This window comes from Eptesicus fuscus, chromosome 6 (assembly GCF_027574615.1).
Source record: "Eptesicus fuscus isolate TK198812 chromosome 6, DD_ASM_mEF_20220401, whole genome shotgun sequence".
Taxonomy (NCBI): domain Eukaryota; kingdom Metazoa; phylum Chordata; class Mammalia; order Chiroptera; family Vespertilionidae; genus Eptesicus; species Eptesicus fuscus.
This window is the reverse complement of record NC_072478.1, coordinates 7554763-7571746: the sequence shown is the minus strand read 5'-3', so window position 1 is coordinate 7571746 and position 16984 is coordinate 7554763. Positions and strand designations below refer to the sequence as shown.

The 16984-nt window shown below is 46.0% G+C and overlaps 1 pseudogene; it reads right to left on the bottom strand.

Moving 5' to 3' along the window:
* Window positions 1-2991: 2991 nt before the first annotated feature.
* LOC103295110 (zinc finger protein ZPR1-like) lies at window positions 2992-16717 on the bottom strand (annotated as a pseudogene).
* Window positions 16718-16984: the final 267 nt, after the last annotated feature.

The window sequence follows — 16984 nt, the reverse complement described above, 5'->3', positions numbered from 1 at the left end:
GATACTACACAGACATGCTCCCAGGACCAAATTGGAATTAAAACTAAAATACAGAAAAAGTTTCTGAATAATCAACAGAAGACTTGCTAGAAAGAACCCTGGTAACCGAAAACAGAAAGTGGAGACAGCATAGAGACTGGTAGGAGGGTTGGAGGTGTGAAAGGGCTGGCTGGGTTCCACAGACAGCACTGAAGTTCCAGAGAGATATCTCAACTGTGGGGGGTTGCCACTGAGAACTCTGGGGTCTAATCCCCAAGCCGGGGCCCCCAGCAGAGGGCACCAGAACTGAGAAGGATACCCACATCTGGCTGTGAAGAGCAGTGGGGTTACTGTCCACCAGGGAGAGATGGCTGGGAATGCAGGAATCCTCTTAAAGGGCCAACACACAGAATTCCCTGGGCAGCCACTCACCTTGTGCTCCAGCAGAGGGAGGGCAGAGTGGACTGAAGCTGTGTGAGAAGAAGCCAGGATGGGGTGCTCAAGGATTAGAGCTCAGAAAGCAGACACCCCAGTATCCTGTGCTGAGACATCCCCTCATGCTGCAGAGGTCATCTTTCTCATGCAGTCATTTGCTATCACACAAGTTCAGGAGTCACAGAGAGTTCCAAGCAAGAAGAACCTAAACAGGCCCACACCCACACACATCATAATTAAAATGCCAAAAATTAAAGACAAAGAATCTTAAAGGCATCAAGAGAAAAGCAAACTGTTACCTACAAAGGAGCTCCAGTAAGGCTGATACCTGATTTCTCATCAGAAACTCTACAGGCCACTCAATGTAATGGAATACAAGGATCTGAAATCAAGATTACTATATCCAGCAAGGCTAGCACTCAAAATAGTGAAATAAAGAGCTTTCTGGTCAAAAAAAAAAAAAAAAAAAAAAAAAAGGCTATAGGAGTACATCACAACCAAACCAGCATTATAAGACATGCTAAAGGGACTGCTGTAATGAGAAGAAGAAATGGAGACAGAAACCTATGCATACAGAATTAAAAAGGCAATAAATAAGTACTTAATAATAAATGTAAATGGATTAAATGCTTGAATCAAAAGACATAGGGTTGCTGAATAGATACAAAAACATGACCCAATTATATGCTGTCTACAAGAGTCCTACCTCAGGACAAAAGACAGATACAGGATGGGAGTAAACGAATGGAAAATAATTTTTCCATGCAAATGGGAAAAATATTGGAGTAGCAATACTTATATCTGACAAAATAGACTTCAAGTGAAGGCCATCACAAGAGACAATAAAGGTCACTATCTAATACTAAAGGGATCAATCCAACAAGAGGATATAAACCTGGTAAACATACATGTACCCAATACAGGAGTACTTAAATATATTTAAAAAAACACACACACACAAAAAAACACCACTTCTAAAGGACTTTAAGGAAGAGATTGACAATAATACAGTCATAGTAGGAGACTTTAACATCCCACTGACTTCACTGTTTAGATCTTCCAGACAAAAACTCAACAAGGAAACATTGACTCTAAATGACACACTGGATCAGATGGATTTAATTGACATTTATAGAATAATTCACCCTAAATCTGCAGAACATACATTCTTCTCAAGTGCACATGGATCATTCACAAAGATAGACTACATGTTAGTACACAAAACAAGTCTCTACAAGTTCCAGGAAACTGAAATCATATCAAGCATCTTCTCAGATCACAGTGGAATGAAATTAGAAATCAAATACAGTAAAAACACCCAAAAATTTTCAAACAAATGGAGGCTAAATAGTATGCTATTAAACAATGAATGGGTTAACAGCGAGATAAAAAAAAAAGAAAAGAAAAAAAAAAGGAACCAAAAACTTCCTGGAAACAAATGAAAATGAACACACAACAACACAAAATCTCTGGGACACAGCAAAAGCAGTCCTGAGAGAGAAGTTCATAGCACTACAGGCCTACCTCAAAAAACAAGAAAAATTAACAATAAACTATTTAACCCTACAACTTAATGAACTAGAAACAGAACAACAAGAAAAGCCCAGAGTAAGTAGAAAGAAGGAAGTAAAAAAGATTAGAGAAGAAATAAATGGCATAGAAACTAAAAAACAATAAAAAAATCAATAAAACCAAGAGCTAGTTCTTTGAAATGATAAACAATATTGATGAACCATTAGCCATACTCACCAAGAAACTAAGAGAGAGGACCCAAATAAATAACATCTGAAAGGAAAGCAGAGAAGTGACCACTGACACTAGAGAAATACAAAGGATTGCAAGAAAATACTATGAACAACTACATGCCAACAAGCCAGACAATGTGGATGAAATGGACAAATTGTTAGAAAAATTCAATCTCCCAAAACTGAATCATGAAGAATCAGAAAACCTGAATTAGCCAATAACAACTGATGAAATAGAAGCAGTCATCAAAATACTCCCAGCAAACAAAAGCCTGGGTCTGGACTGCTTCACTAACACCTATACTCCTCAAAACATTCCAGAAAATCCAAGAGGAAGGAACACTTCCAAACTCTTTTTATGAGGACAGCATTATCCTCATTCCAAAACCAGATAAAGACACTACAAATAAAGAGAATTACAGGCCAATATCCCTGATGAACATAAATGCTAAAATCCTCAACAAAATATTAGCAAATTGGACCCAGCAATATATTAAAAGATCATATATCATAACCAAGTGGAATTCATCCCATGGGATTCATCCCAGGGATGCAAGGTTGGTACAATATTTGCAAGTCAATAAATGTGATACATTACATACACTGAAAGACAAAAATCACATGATCATATAAATAGACACAGAAAAAGCATTCAACAAAATCCAACACCCATTTGTGATAAAAGCTCTTAGCAATGTGAGAATAGAGGGAGCGTATCTCAACATGATTCAGACCAGGTGCAGGTGGGGAGGTCACTCCCCGCTTTTCCAATAGTAATGGATAAGCCTGTGATCTGAGCAGTACAGGAGGTTGGCCGGGAAACCGTCCACTGCTACCGTGGGGCCAGGCCTTTCTCATAGCCCTCCATCTTCATGTCATTGAGCCCTAGCTCCTCATTTTGATCAAACGTGCACTTACAACGTCCCACGTTCATCTCCGGATCATCTTCAGGTGCATACACATTCTGCAAGTAGCTGTTTCCCGCTGGATCCTTCATAATAAAGTGGGCCTTCATTTTACCCTCTATGATCTGGTCCAACTTCTGGCTAAACTCCTGCAGTTTGTCCATCTGGCCAGGATTGGAACTGTCACCCAGTGTGAAAGGGTTCTTGGTCACCAGGTCCGGGATGTCTTTTGGCAGCCCCTCCAGTGTGGTGAACTTGCCCCCGAAGACGGCCATTCCCAATTCAAATTCCAGTTCTGGGATTTCCACACTGCACGTCTCAGGTTGGAGAGGTCTCTGGTCATATCTGAGGGATCTGTGATATGGAAAGTGATCTACTGCTCCTCCAGACTTCACCTCATTGGTCGGGTCGGATGACTGCAGTACTCGCAGTTGGTAGCCATGATGATAACCTCCTTAAAGAGGGGGCGTTGAACTAGCTTCATGTTGGTCTGAGCTGGGGCATTGCATTCCGGGCAGTTTGTGTTGAACGGCAGCACTTCATTTCTGAGATCTTCCTCTTGTGGCTTCTCTTCTGGTGCCTCTGCCTGGAGCTCCAGCATCTCCTCCTGATGCAGAGTCCGGGTATAATATGTGGTCACCAGGGCATCGTCTTTCTGGGGAGCGTGTGGGTTTTCCACGAAGCTGTCCCTGAGGGGTCATCAATGATCATGGTGAAAGGAGAGGCCACCTGCTTTAGCTCTTTCAGTTTGACAATGAACTCATCCAGTCTTTCAGCTATGGCTTCTTCGTTTGCCCTTCATGGGGGCTAATCCTGTCCAGGCCAGAGATAGCACTGCTGATCAATCCTTCAACAGTGGTCAAAGCTCCCTTCTGGCTGAAGGCGGGAATTTCAAAATCTAACTCTGGAATCCTTGTGGTGGCAGTCAGGCTTCACTACTTCTCGGTTCATGTCCTCCGCCGCCCTGACCGTCTGAGTGTAGTGCACTCCCTGGCCCTGGATCCTGCCCAATGATTGGACCTCCGTGTTGTTCCAGCCACAGTGCTCACAGAAAAAGGAGCTGACCATCACTTCTCTGAAGAACGGATTGTGGTGAGCAGCAGGTGCGTCACACCGTCACATAGCAGTTCATGCACAGCGACTCGTTCTCCGTGGGCTGCTGGCCCTCATCCTCGGCGTGGATGGGCCGGAACAACGCGCTGGGGCCGAGGCAGGCAGGGCGGGGCCAAAGCCCCCACTTTTTTGAGTTTTACCTCTAGGAGCCACCCCAGATTCTCATACTGAGGACAGGAGAAAAATCCCCTCCTGCTTCAGGCTGGGCGTGGGAAGTAGCCATTATGAATACACCAGAGCATGTGTTCTAACAAGGCCTGCCCTCAGGAGAAATCATTCCATCAGATCCTGACCACCATGAGGGAGAGAAATGCCCATCCTGCTCCTTTATCTTTCTTGTACCACCTAAGGAGGGCTGAGGAGCACATGTGAAGGCCACAGTCCAGGCAACAGACTCACAAATATGGGGCATAATCAAATGCCCCATCCCTATATCTCATCACCACATCACTGAAGGTCTGTTTACTGCAGTTCCTTTTATCCAACACATGTCTGGCTATCAAGAAAAAACTACAAGGCATTCCAAAAGACAAAAAGTAGTTTGCAGAGACAGAGCAAGCATCAGAACCAGACATGCAAGGATGCTGGAACTTAACACAACGGTCGTTAATATCCAGCTCTAATGGATAAAGTAGATAGCATGAAAAAACACATAGGCATGTAAGCAGAGATGGGAATTCTAAGAGAGAATCAGAAATGAGTGCTAGAGATCAAAACACTGTAACAAAAATGAAGAGTGCTTTTGATGAGCTCATTTAGTAGACTGGACATGGCATCAAACAATCAGTGAGCCTGAGGACATGTCAACAGAAACTTCCAAAATGGAAGAGCAAAGAGAATCAAGACTGAAACACACACACACACACACACACACACACACACACACACACACACACCAGAACAGAATACCCAAGAATGGGACAACTACAAAAGGTGACATATATGTGTAATTAATGGGAAGACCAGGAGGAGAAGCAAGACAGAAAGAACTAGAAGGACTATTTGAGGAAATAATGACTTAAGATTTCCCCCAAATTAATGTCAGACAACAAACTACAGATCCAGGAACCTCAGAGTACAACAAGCAGGATAAATGCCAAAACAAAAACAAAAAACTATATCTAGGCATATTTAAACTTCAAAAACTCAAAGATAAAGAAAAAAATCTCAGAAGAATCCAAAGGAGGGGGAAAAAAATCACCTTATTTGCCTGTAGACATTAAAATGATAGTAAAGGAATATTATGAACAACTCTATGCCCACAAATTTGATAGTCTGCAGTGGTTGCCAACCAGTGGTCTGCAGACCACTTGTGGTCTGTGAGGTCTGAAAGGTTGGTGACCGCTGGTCTAGAGGAAATGGTCCAATTCCTTGAAGTATGCAATCTGCCAAAACTCACATAAAAAGAAATAGACAATCTGAATAGGCCTATATCTGTTAATACATCGAATAAATAATTAATAACTCCCTCAAACAGAAAGCACCAGGTTAGGTGGGTTTGTTGGTGAATTTTACCAAACATGTAATGAAGAATTCATATTAATTCTTTATAATCTCTTCCAGAAGATAGAAGGAGAGGGAATTCTTCCAAACTCATTCTATGAGGCCAGCATGTCTCTAATTCAAAACTAGACAAAGACATTACAAGAAAAGGAAACTACAGACCATGGATACAAAAATGCTCAACAAAATATTAGCAAATCAACAATGTATAAAGTAATTACACACAACGACCTAGTAGGATTCATCCCAGGTATGCAAGGCAAGTTTGGCATTCAAAAATCAATCAATATAACCCATCATATCAACAAATTAAGGAAGAAAAATCACATGATGACATCAATGTATGCAGAAAAAGCATTTGACAAAATCCAACGCCTATGCATGATGAAAACTCCCAGCAAACTAGGAGCAGAGAGAACTTCCTCAACTTCATAAAGAAGTCTACAAAAAGTCTATGTCTAGCATCATACTTCTAAAAAAATTGTTTAAAGTATTACACAAGTCTTCTTTTTCCCCCATTGACCTCTCCCTGGCTGTCCCCACCCCCCAGCACATGCCCTCACCTCCCCCATTTCCCCCCATCTGTGTCCATTGGTTATGCTCATATGCATGCATACAAGTCCTTTGGTTGATCTCTTACCCCTCACTCCCCACCTTTCCTCACAGGTTGGACAGTCTGTTTAATGCTTCTATGACTTTGGTTCTATTTTTGTTCATCAGTTTATGTTGTTCATTATATTCCACAAATGACTGAGATCATGTGATATTTATCTTTCTCTGACTGGATTATTTCACTTAGCATAATGCTCTCCAGTTCCATCCATGCTGTTGCAAATGGTAAGAATTCCTTCTTTTTTATAGCAGCATAGTATTCCATTGTGTAGATGTACCACAGTTTTCTAATCCACTCATCTGCTGATGAGCATTTAGGCTGTTTCCAAATCTTAGCTATTATAAATTGTGCTACTGTGAACATAGGGATGCATATGTTCTTTCTGATTGGTGTTTTTGTTTTCTTGGGATATATTCCTAGAAGTGGGATTACTGGGTCAAATGGAAGTTCCATTTTTAATTTTTAGAGGAAATGCCATAGTATTTTCCACAGTGGCTGCACCAGTCTGCATTCCCACCAGCAGTGTACGAGGGTTCCTTTTTCTCTGCATCCTCACCAGCACTTGTTGTTGTTGATTTGTTGATGATAGCCATTCTGACAGGTGTGAGATGGTACCTCATTGTCATTTTGATTTGCATCTCTCAGATGATTAGTGACTTTGAGCATGTTTTCATATGTCTCTTGGCCTTCTGCATGTCCTCTTTAGAAAAGTGTCTATTTAGGTCCTTTGCCCACTTTTTGATTGGATTGTTTATCTTCCTTTTGTTAAGTTATACGAGTTCCCTATAAATTTTGGAGATTAAACCCTTATCAGAGATAACATTAGCAAATATGTTCTCCCATGCAGTGGGCTGTCTTGTTGTTTTGTTGATGGTTTATTTTGCTGTGCAGAAGCTTTTTATTTTGATGTAATCTCACTTGTTTAATTTCTCCTTAGTTTCCATTGCCCTAGGAGCTGTATTGGTAAAGATATTGCTATGACAAATGTCTGCTACTTTGCTGCCTATAGCTTCTTCTAAGATTTTTATGGTTTCCCGTCTTAATTTAAGTCCTTTAATCCATTTTGAGCTTATTTTTGTGTATGGTGTAAGTTGGTGGTCTAATTTCATTTTTTTTTTTGCATGTATCTGTCCAGTTTTCCCAACACCATTTATTGAAGAGGCTGTCTTGACTCCATTGTATGCTCTTGCCTCCTTTGTCAAATATTAATTGAGCATTGTGGCTTGGGTTGATTTTTGGGTTCTCTGTTCTGTTCCATTGGTCTATATGTCTGTTCTTGTACCAGTACCAGGCAGTTTTGAGAACAGTGGCTTTGTAATACAGCTTGATATCTGGTATTGTGATCTCTCCAACTTTGTTCTTCTTTCTCAGGATTGCTGCAGCTATTCGGGGTCATTTTTCATTCCAGATGAATTTTTGGAGAGTTTGTTCTAGGTCTTTGAAATATGCCATTGAATCTACAGATTAGCATCATACTTAATGTTGAGAAACCAGAAGCTTCCCACTAAGATAAGGAACAAGGCCAGGATGTTCCTTTTCACCATCCCTCCCTTTTTTTTACCATTTTATTTTTTTAAATTTTATTGTTTAAGGTATTACCAATAGTAGTACATATGTCTCTTTTTTTACCCCACTGACCTCCCCTCAGCCTCCCCTAACCCCTGGCACTTGCCCTCATTCACCATCCCTTTTAACATTGCACTGAAAGTCTTAGCTAATGCAATAAGACAAGAAAAGGAAATAAAAAGCACATGGATTGGAAATGAAATAATACAACTGTCTTTGCTTGCAGATGACATGATTGTCTACATACAAAATCTGAAAAAAAATGAATAAAAAAACTGCTGTAACTAGCAAGTGATCAAAGCAAGTTTGTAGGGCGCAGTGTTAATATAAAAAGTCAATAGCCTTTCTATGAATATATGGAATTAGAAATTAAAAATACAACATCATTTACATTAGCACCTCAAAATAAAATATGCAGAACTCTAACAAAATATGTACAAGAGCTATACCAGGAAAACTACAAAACTATGATGAAAGAAATCAAAGAAGAACTAAATAAATAGAAATTCTATATTTATGGATAGAAACACTGGATATTATCTATTTTTCTCAACTTGATCTATAGACTGAATGCAATCCGCATCAAAATCCCAGAAAGTTTTCCTGTGGATACCAACAAACTGATTCTAAAGTTTATATGAAGAGGCAAAAGAAACAGAATAGGCAACTCAATATTGAATGAGAAGAACAGAGTTGGAGAACTGACACTACTGCAGAGCTATAGTAAGACAGTGTGGTACTGGTGAGAGTATAGACAAATAGATCAATGAACAGAATAGAAAGCCCAGAAATAGACCCGCATAAATACAGTCAACTGATCTTTGACAAAGTGGCAAAGGCAATACAATGGAGTAAAGATAGTCTTTTCAAGAAATGGTGCTAAAACAACTGGACATTCACATGTGAATGAATGAATGAATGAACAAATGAATCCCTAGCTGGTTTGGTTCAGTGGATAGAGTGTCGGCCTGTGGACTGTAGGGTCATGGGTCTTATTCTGGTCAAGGGCATGTACCTCAGTTGCAGGCTCAATTCCCAGCCCTGGTCGGGGCACATGCAGGAGGCACCCAATGGATGTGTCTCTCTCACATAGATGTTTCTCTCTGTGTGTCTCTCCCCTTCCCTTCCACTGTCTCTAAAAATCAATGAAAAATATCCTCAGGTGAGGATTAACAACAAAAATAAATAAACAAATAAATAAATAAATAAAAATAATCTAGACACAGCCCTTACAGTGTACAGCCTTCACAGAAATTAACTCAAAATGGATCATAGGCCTAAATGTAAAACACAGAACTATAAAACTCTGGTGTGTAGAACACTAAAGGCACAAACTGGACTAAATTAAAATTTAAATATTCTGCACTCTTAAAGATACTGTCAAAAGAATGAGAAGACAAGCCACAGACTGGGATAAAATATTTGCAAATGACACATCAGAGAAAGACTGTTATCCAAAGGACTGAATGGATAAATAAATTGTGCTACATTTATATGATGAAATATTATTCAGTTCTAAAAAGAAATTGGCTGTTGAGCCATGAAAAGACATGGAGGAACCTTAATGCATATTAATAAGTGAAAGAAGCCAATCTGAAAAGGCCACATATCGTATTCCAACTGTATGACATTCTGGAAAAGGCAAAACTATGGAGACAGTGGAAGAATCAGTGGTTGCCAGGGGTTGGGGGCAAAGAGGATGAATTGGCGGAGCACAGAGGATTCTCAGGGTAGTGAAACTACCCTGTGTGATACTGTAGTGGTGGATACATTCGTCTCAAACCCATAGGACGTACAACATCAAGAGTGGGCCTAAGGTACACTATGGACTTGGGGTGATAACGATGTGTCAGTGTGGGCTCACCTATTACAGATGAAACTCTTCGGTGTGGAATGGTGATGGTGGTAGATGCTTCTTGTATGTGGGGACAGGAAGTACATGGGAAGTCTCTGTACCTTCCGTTCAATTTTGCTGTGAACTTAAAATGGCTCTTAAAAAAAAAAAGTGTACTTAAAAAATGGAGGGAAGGAAAGGATGGAGGTAAAGGAAGGATATCCAAGCCCAGCAGGCAGATTCCATTAGGACTCAAGACCTGAGAGAATCCCCTGTGGTTCAAGGCCTTACCCTCTGCACCGATGACTCCCCTCTTGGAATCACTCCGTTTTCTTGAAGGGTAGAACATGTTCGTAGCTCAGTAGCGCTATTCGCCTATTTCCTGCCTGTAGACTGTTGGCAGTCCAGCCGCCGCCCTTTTTCACTTTGTCCCTTTCAGTCTAAACATGAGTTTTCTGCTGATATAACATTCTCAAATACCTTGTGTGTCTCCGTGTTGGTCACAGGGATGCGCACCGTCAGAGAGGAGGCTCCTCCACAGATCTGTCCTGGGCGAGCCCGTCCCATTCCCGGCTTCTGCCGAGATGGTTGAGCGCGACCACAAGTCACACACTTAATCTCTCCCGCCACATTGTTGGCTTTCTGTGCAATGCACACTTTCCCAAACACAATCTCCTAATTTGAGCATCTTTTGCAAGCTGGACATACTGAGGATTTCCCCCATCAGGTGCTGGTTCCCTTTTGCTTGACAATTTCTTCCTCAATGTATCTCTTTCCTCTCACATTGTGCTAAACACAACAAGGAGAAATCAGGCTGCATTTTCAACATTTTGCTTAGAAATCTTCTCAGGCTTATTATTTACAAGTTCTGCTTTTCACTTTTCACCCAAGCTCTCTCCACTTTATAACCAGTTCCCTCCAGTCTGCAGTGCCGTGTCCCTCCCTCCCTCCATCCCTCCCTCCCTTCTGCGCACTCACTGGCAGTGTCGCCAATGTCCGTATTTCTACCAGCAGCCTGTTCAAGCCAGTCCAGGCCTTTTCCACCCTCTGTCTCAAAAATTTCAAGCCATTACCGAATTCCAAAGCACTTGCACATTTTCAGGTATTTGCTGCATCCAGGTGACAGGATTTGTATTTGTTTCCTCGGGCTGCTGTAACAGAGTTTCACAGACTGGGAGGCTTGAAAAAACAGAAATTGATTCCCTCACAGTTCTGGAGGCTGGAATTCTGAAATTAGGGAGGGTGTTGGCCGGGCTGCGTCCTCATCTGGCCCTCATCTGGCCTGGTCTGGGCGCTTCCGAGCTCGTCCTGGTTGTTGGCAGGTTTCAGCTCCTGTGGCAGTGGGATCCAGATCCCCGTTTCCTGTCGGCCTTCAGCTGGGCCGCACTGAGCTCCCAGAGGTCACACACATTCCTCAGCCCACGGCCCCTCTGTCTTCACACCACAGCAGCAGCAACATCCTTCTCACGCTGTGGCTCCTGGACTTCCTTCTGCAACCAGCCAGGGAAAACTGATTTTAAAGGGCCCTGCTATCTGGTCAGGCCCGCCGGGGGGGATGCTCTTCAGCCCCGCTGATCAGGGACCATGACTCCATCTGCAGAAGCTGATGGCAGCCCCTAATTAGCGTTTGATTGGGTAACTGGGAGAAGCTGTGTGTGCACCAGACAGGAATGTCAGGGCCTCTGAGGATCTGCTCCTCTCTGTTCCACCCCAGGACAGCCGGGGTCCACCCTCACTCCTCCCTTACCCACAGGGCGCGGATGCTTGGGCCTCAGAAAGTTACCTCCTGCCTCTGAACATCCATTTCTGCATCTGCAGTACGGGGATCCTGAAGAGCCAGCGTCACAACCAGGCAGAACCCCTGGCCCAGGCTGCACCGCCTCCGCTGTCATCTGTGTCCTCCGGTGTCTCCAGGAACTGGGGGACAGAGGGGCCGCTCCTGTCCCAGGAGTCCCTTAGTTCTGTGGTCCTGGGAGTCCCCTTCCTCTCTCGCATGCGTTTGAAGAGACAGAAGGAACAGATGAAGCCCATGGTGAGGGCTGTAGCCATGGGGACGAGACCATCCTTGCTTTCCGCCTGGTGGGGGAGGTGACTGTGGGTTAGAGGGGGGCGGACAGGCAGGAAGGAGAAGGCCCGGAGCGGGGTCCTGGGGAGAGGAGGGTGGACGGTCCAAGGCCCCTTCTGCAATCAGTTGTCCTGTGGAAGACCCCACCCTGGCCTGGCTCTGACCTGGCTCTTATTTCAGAAAGAGGGCCGGGCACTCGGCATTTGTGTGGCCAAAGTCACAGTGTGCTGGACGCGACTAAATGGCAGACTCTCATCAAAAGCAGATGTTTATCTCCAGATGCCATCCCATTGAGTGCATAGCCTGAACAAATAAACAAATTACTCTGCAATTTCAGAAGAAAGCATTCCTGTCAGGATTGGCTTTCTGTGAATTTCAAAGGAGAAGGTTCCAAAACAGAAATCTGCTTAGATTGGAAACGATACCCCCTTCAACTCAATTATTTCCTTATGCTCAGAGTCTGATAGAATGAGGTGCCGGCGGAGGCCCTGCTGCCCACATGGTGCTGAAAAGACTCAGGATAAATTCTGTGCAGCAGGAAGTGTTTCACGCATTCGCTTGCCCAGTACACTCACCTGCAAGTGTGAGCACGCCTGTACCCTGCTCTCCGACCAGCCCCCAGGAGGTAAGAGCCAGCTGATGACCGCAGTGGGGCAGAGGGACGGAGTGGCATGCCCCAGGGATTTGGACCCGGGCAGAGGGAGGGCATCCAGGCAGAGGCGGTAGGGGACAGAGGGCAGGGCAGAGCTTGGTGCTATCTCACTGCAGCTGGCACCCAGAGTGTGTGGAAGGTGGAGGGGTGGATGCTGAGCCATCTCTATGAGGCAGGTCTTCAGTAAGCATGGGTGGGGGGTGGAGGGTGGGGGGAGCGAAGGGCCCACACCTTCCAAGTGCCAGGCCTCGGCAAGGAGACCGGGTGGAGCCCCGACGAATGAGCTGGAAACGGTAACTTAGGAGCTGGCAGTGGCACCTGCCCACACTGGAGGGCCCTCCACAAGCACGTCTGCATACAGGCTGCCCACACCGGGGAGGGCACCAGCCAACCCCGGGAGGCTCCCAGCCCCTTGCTGAGGGTGCCAGCTTCTGGCCAGATGTATGGCCTGCTTGATCCCTAACCTCCGCCTCCTCGGGCTTTGGCCACCAGGATTTGCCCAGGAGACTAACCAGGAGCCCTGCCCAGGGCTGGCCTTTTCCCTCCTGACGCCAGAGCTGTGTTTGGTTAGGGGACACATGCCTGGCACGGTCCACAGGGACAGTGGGGACAGCGGTGTGAGGGGACAGAGGGAGGGCCAGCCTGGTTGGTTCCCTGGCGAAGGGGCCAGTGGGAGAATGTTCTGAACTTTCCCAAGCCGGCGCATCTTTTCCCTGGTGACGCCCTCGCCCAGAGCTGAGGGAGAAGCTGCGAGAGGGATACGAGGAGAGACCCTTGGTTTACCCCCCATCGCCTACGGACAGGAGGGAGGCTGAGTCCCAGGCCCCACCGCACCCCTGCGGAGGCGAGAGCAGCAAACAGGGGCTCGGAGCAGCAGGTGCTGAGCCGGCCCTCTGGGCAGCGCAGACCTGCTCAGCAGGGCAGGCCTTTCTCCTCAACTCCAGTCCTGTATTTCTGGGTCGTCACTGAAAGAGGCCAGACAAGTTTCAAAGAGCTGAAGCAAGTCGAAGTTAAAAAGGAGGAAAAGTCACTGATACAGAACCTTCGAATGATGAGGCTCTGCTATGATTAACGACTACATCATGGACTAATTAACGGTTTGTGCTCGGTTCCTCTCACAAAGGACCATGCTGGCTTACAGTGAAACATCTGTGCAACACTGCAAACTGGAATCGGGCTTAGCGAGCGCTCACCCTCTTGTTGAGGAGACAGAGCGGGAAAGTGGGCAGAGACACCTGTGTGTGTGTGTGTGTGTGTGTCGGGGGGAGGTCTCTCCGGAGTCCCTGGGTGGAGGCCACATGTGTGGAGAGCGGCTACAGTGTTTGGACAGATTCAAGCCTCGGACTAATGAGAGGGCAGAGTCCTCTCATGGCCACGTGCAAGTCCCAGCTTGGAGGGCAGGGCCTTCCCAGCACAATTATAGCCAACAGCTGGAGTTGTGAGCTTGAACCTATGGTCCCAACACGTGGCCCCACGTGCCTGAGTAATATAGGCTGCAAGTAAACAAAGCTTGATCAGGTGCCTGTAATTGAGGAGGATCGAAACCCACAAGAATGTTGTAAACATCTTAACCACGCCCTTCCTTTGCCTCGTGGTATCCGGCTTGTAGTCCATGGCGCTGTCTCTCCATCAGAGAAGCAGAGTCCCACCCAGACCCAGCTTTCATTGTCTTGTCTGTCTTTTCTCAATCCTTCACCGCCCCCTCTCAGGGTCACTGAACCTGGCTGAGCTGGCGCGGCACATAAGGTGCCCTGGGGCTGAGTATGCCATGGCCGTGCCGGCTCCCCACAACATGATCGGGCGCATGATGGCCCCGGAGGGACATGAGCCGATGCAGTGGTCCCAGGGAAGCGGGCTCTCTCCAGGAGCCTCATCCACCTGGGCTGCCAGGACCGATCTTTGAGGGGGCGGGCGGGTCAGGACAAGGGCCCCACGCTCTTGCCCTGGAACTTGCCAGTTGCCTCTGTAATCCGCAAATGTTGGAACTGAACATTTACGTAGATTAAGGAGGACTCCAGGGCCTTGTAAGTGCTGGTGCTCCTGGCTGGCTTTTATTATTTTGTAGGTAGAAATGCAAACAGCCGTGTTAAGCCTTGTTTTCCTTCTCTCTTCCTTCTGAGCTTCTGGATCAGCATAATGAAAATGTGTCCTGATATTGCAAGGCAAGTTTAAAAACCACACCATTGAACTTACTGTCCGGCCACGGAAATAAACTGCTGAGACTGATGAAGGCGTGACCTCCTCCCTGCCACCTCCGTGAATGGGACAGTGTCCACACACAGGGCTGAATGCATCGATGGACTGATCTGAAATCTAGATCTCCTCTCTGGGGTTGCTCTTTGCCTGCAATGTTTATCTGATTGAAGAGTTGACGACTGAACACCAATTTCTGTAGGAATAGCAGGCTCTGACGAAGCATTTTAAGTAGTAACTGCAGACAGCCTGCCTCGGGAGCTGACGTCCGGGGGAATGCTCCAAACTATGTCAGGGGATATATTGTGTGAGAGGAAAGAAGGGGGAATTAATGCTGGAAAGCAGTTTTCTTCCCCAGTCCGTTTTAATCAGAAGAAAAAGCAGGTTGTTTTGAGACAGGGTCAGCATGTGCCAGCCCGGAAGCCTGCACTCTGGGAGCTGTCGGAAGCTTCCAGACGCACCTGTCCTGGGAGCCATGCTCCCTTGGGCTGGTCAGTTTCATGCCTTCCTGTGACGGCAGGTTCATTTGTAATGTTGTGCAATGTTTCTGTCTCCTCAGCATTTGACATACTTCTTTCCCATGGCACCAGGCCCCCGAGGAGGAGGCCACCCTGAGGAGGCATGCCTCCCATCGCAGAGCTCCTGGGACGGTGCCCACCCACTAGAACAGTGGTTCTCAACCTTTTTAATGCCGCGACCCTTTTTTTTTTTTTTTTAAATATATATTTTATTGATTTTTTACAGAGAGGAAGAGAGAGGGATAGAGAGTTAGAAACATCGATGAGAGAGAAACATCGATCAGCTGCCTCTTGCACACCCCCTACTAGGGATGTGCCCGCAACCAAGGTACATGCCCTTGACCGGAATCGAACCTGGGACCCTTGAGTCCGCAGGCCGACGCTCTATCCACTGAGCCAAACCGGTTCCGGCAATGCCGCGACCCTTTAATACAGTTCCTCATGTTGTGGTGACCCCCAACCATGAAATTATTTTTGTTGCTACTTCATAACTGTAATTGTGCTACTGTTATGAATCGTAATGTAAATATCTGTGTTTTCCGATGGTCTTAGGCGACCCTGCTAGGGGTTCTCAACCTGTGGGTCGTGACCCACAGGTTGAGAACTGCTGCTGTAGAGCCTAAGACCATCGGAAAACATTACGATTCATTAACAGCAAAATTACAGTTATGAAGTAGCAATGAAAATAATTTTATGGTTGGGGATCACCACAACATGAGGAACTGTATTAAAGGGTCGTGACATTAAAAAGGTTGAGAACCACTGCACTAGAACCAGCACGGGAGAGTCGCCTGGGACTTCCCCACCCCCCACCAACTCAGATGTAATTATGTAGTTATTTATTTGGGTGTGTGTACAGAGGCATGCACACACACAGGGACACACACATGCAGACAGACAGACTCAGGCACATGCAACACACATGGAGACACACAGACATGAGGGCCTGCAGACCCACATGAAGATAGGCAGACACATGAAAACTTGAGACACGTGGAAACTCACAGACCCACCCTGAAGGGAACACAAAGACGCACAGAAGAATGGAGGCCCACATGAAACAGGCAGACTCGTGGAGACAGGCAGCCACGTGCAGATAGGCACAACATATACTCCGTGCGCCATGTTCTGAAAGATCTTAGAACAGCTCCTAAAGGACAGAATTCCTCTGAACGTAGATTAGTCACAAGAAAGCAAATGGGAGAAAGGACAGTGATGCCACATAGAGCTGGGAATGAAAGCACACGGAGACACCGTGATGACAATGTGGTGACAGCCGGGGTTCCTGCATCAGTCCTTATGTACCTGAGCTGATGGGCATGACTGCTCCACGTGTCACAGGTGAGGACCTGCAGGCCCGGGAGCCTGTTCTGCATCTTTTGATGCTGTCCCCGGGTGAAGCACGGAATCTTCCGCAGGAACTGCTCTCAGCGATGTCGATGACCAGCACTGGGCATACCTGGCACACATTGGTGCCTCTGAGCAACAGGACAGGCCTTCCACCGAGGCTGCTGTGCTGTGCTCTGCTCCCACCGACGTGTCCGCGTCCTCCATGCTCCAGATGACTGCTGTGGCTTTGGCATTGAAAAGGGCCATGGCTGGGTCGTGAGGGGCTGCCTTCTCAGGGCTGAGTGTTGTTTGGGGATCAGAGAGGGTACTCTGAGGAGAGGCCGCAGACAGGTTTGGACACACCCTTATGTCACCATCTCTCTGCTCTTTGTTGAGAAGGAGGTAAGGTGGGCGTCCAAAGATGGTTACAGTTGTGCAGCCATATGGCCACAAGCATTTCCCTCTCTCTCCAGGCCCTTCCCATCTTTAGCCATCTGGGTGGGAGGGAGCAGCCTGGGTGGGAGGGAGCAGTCT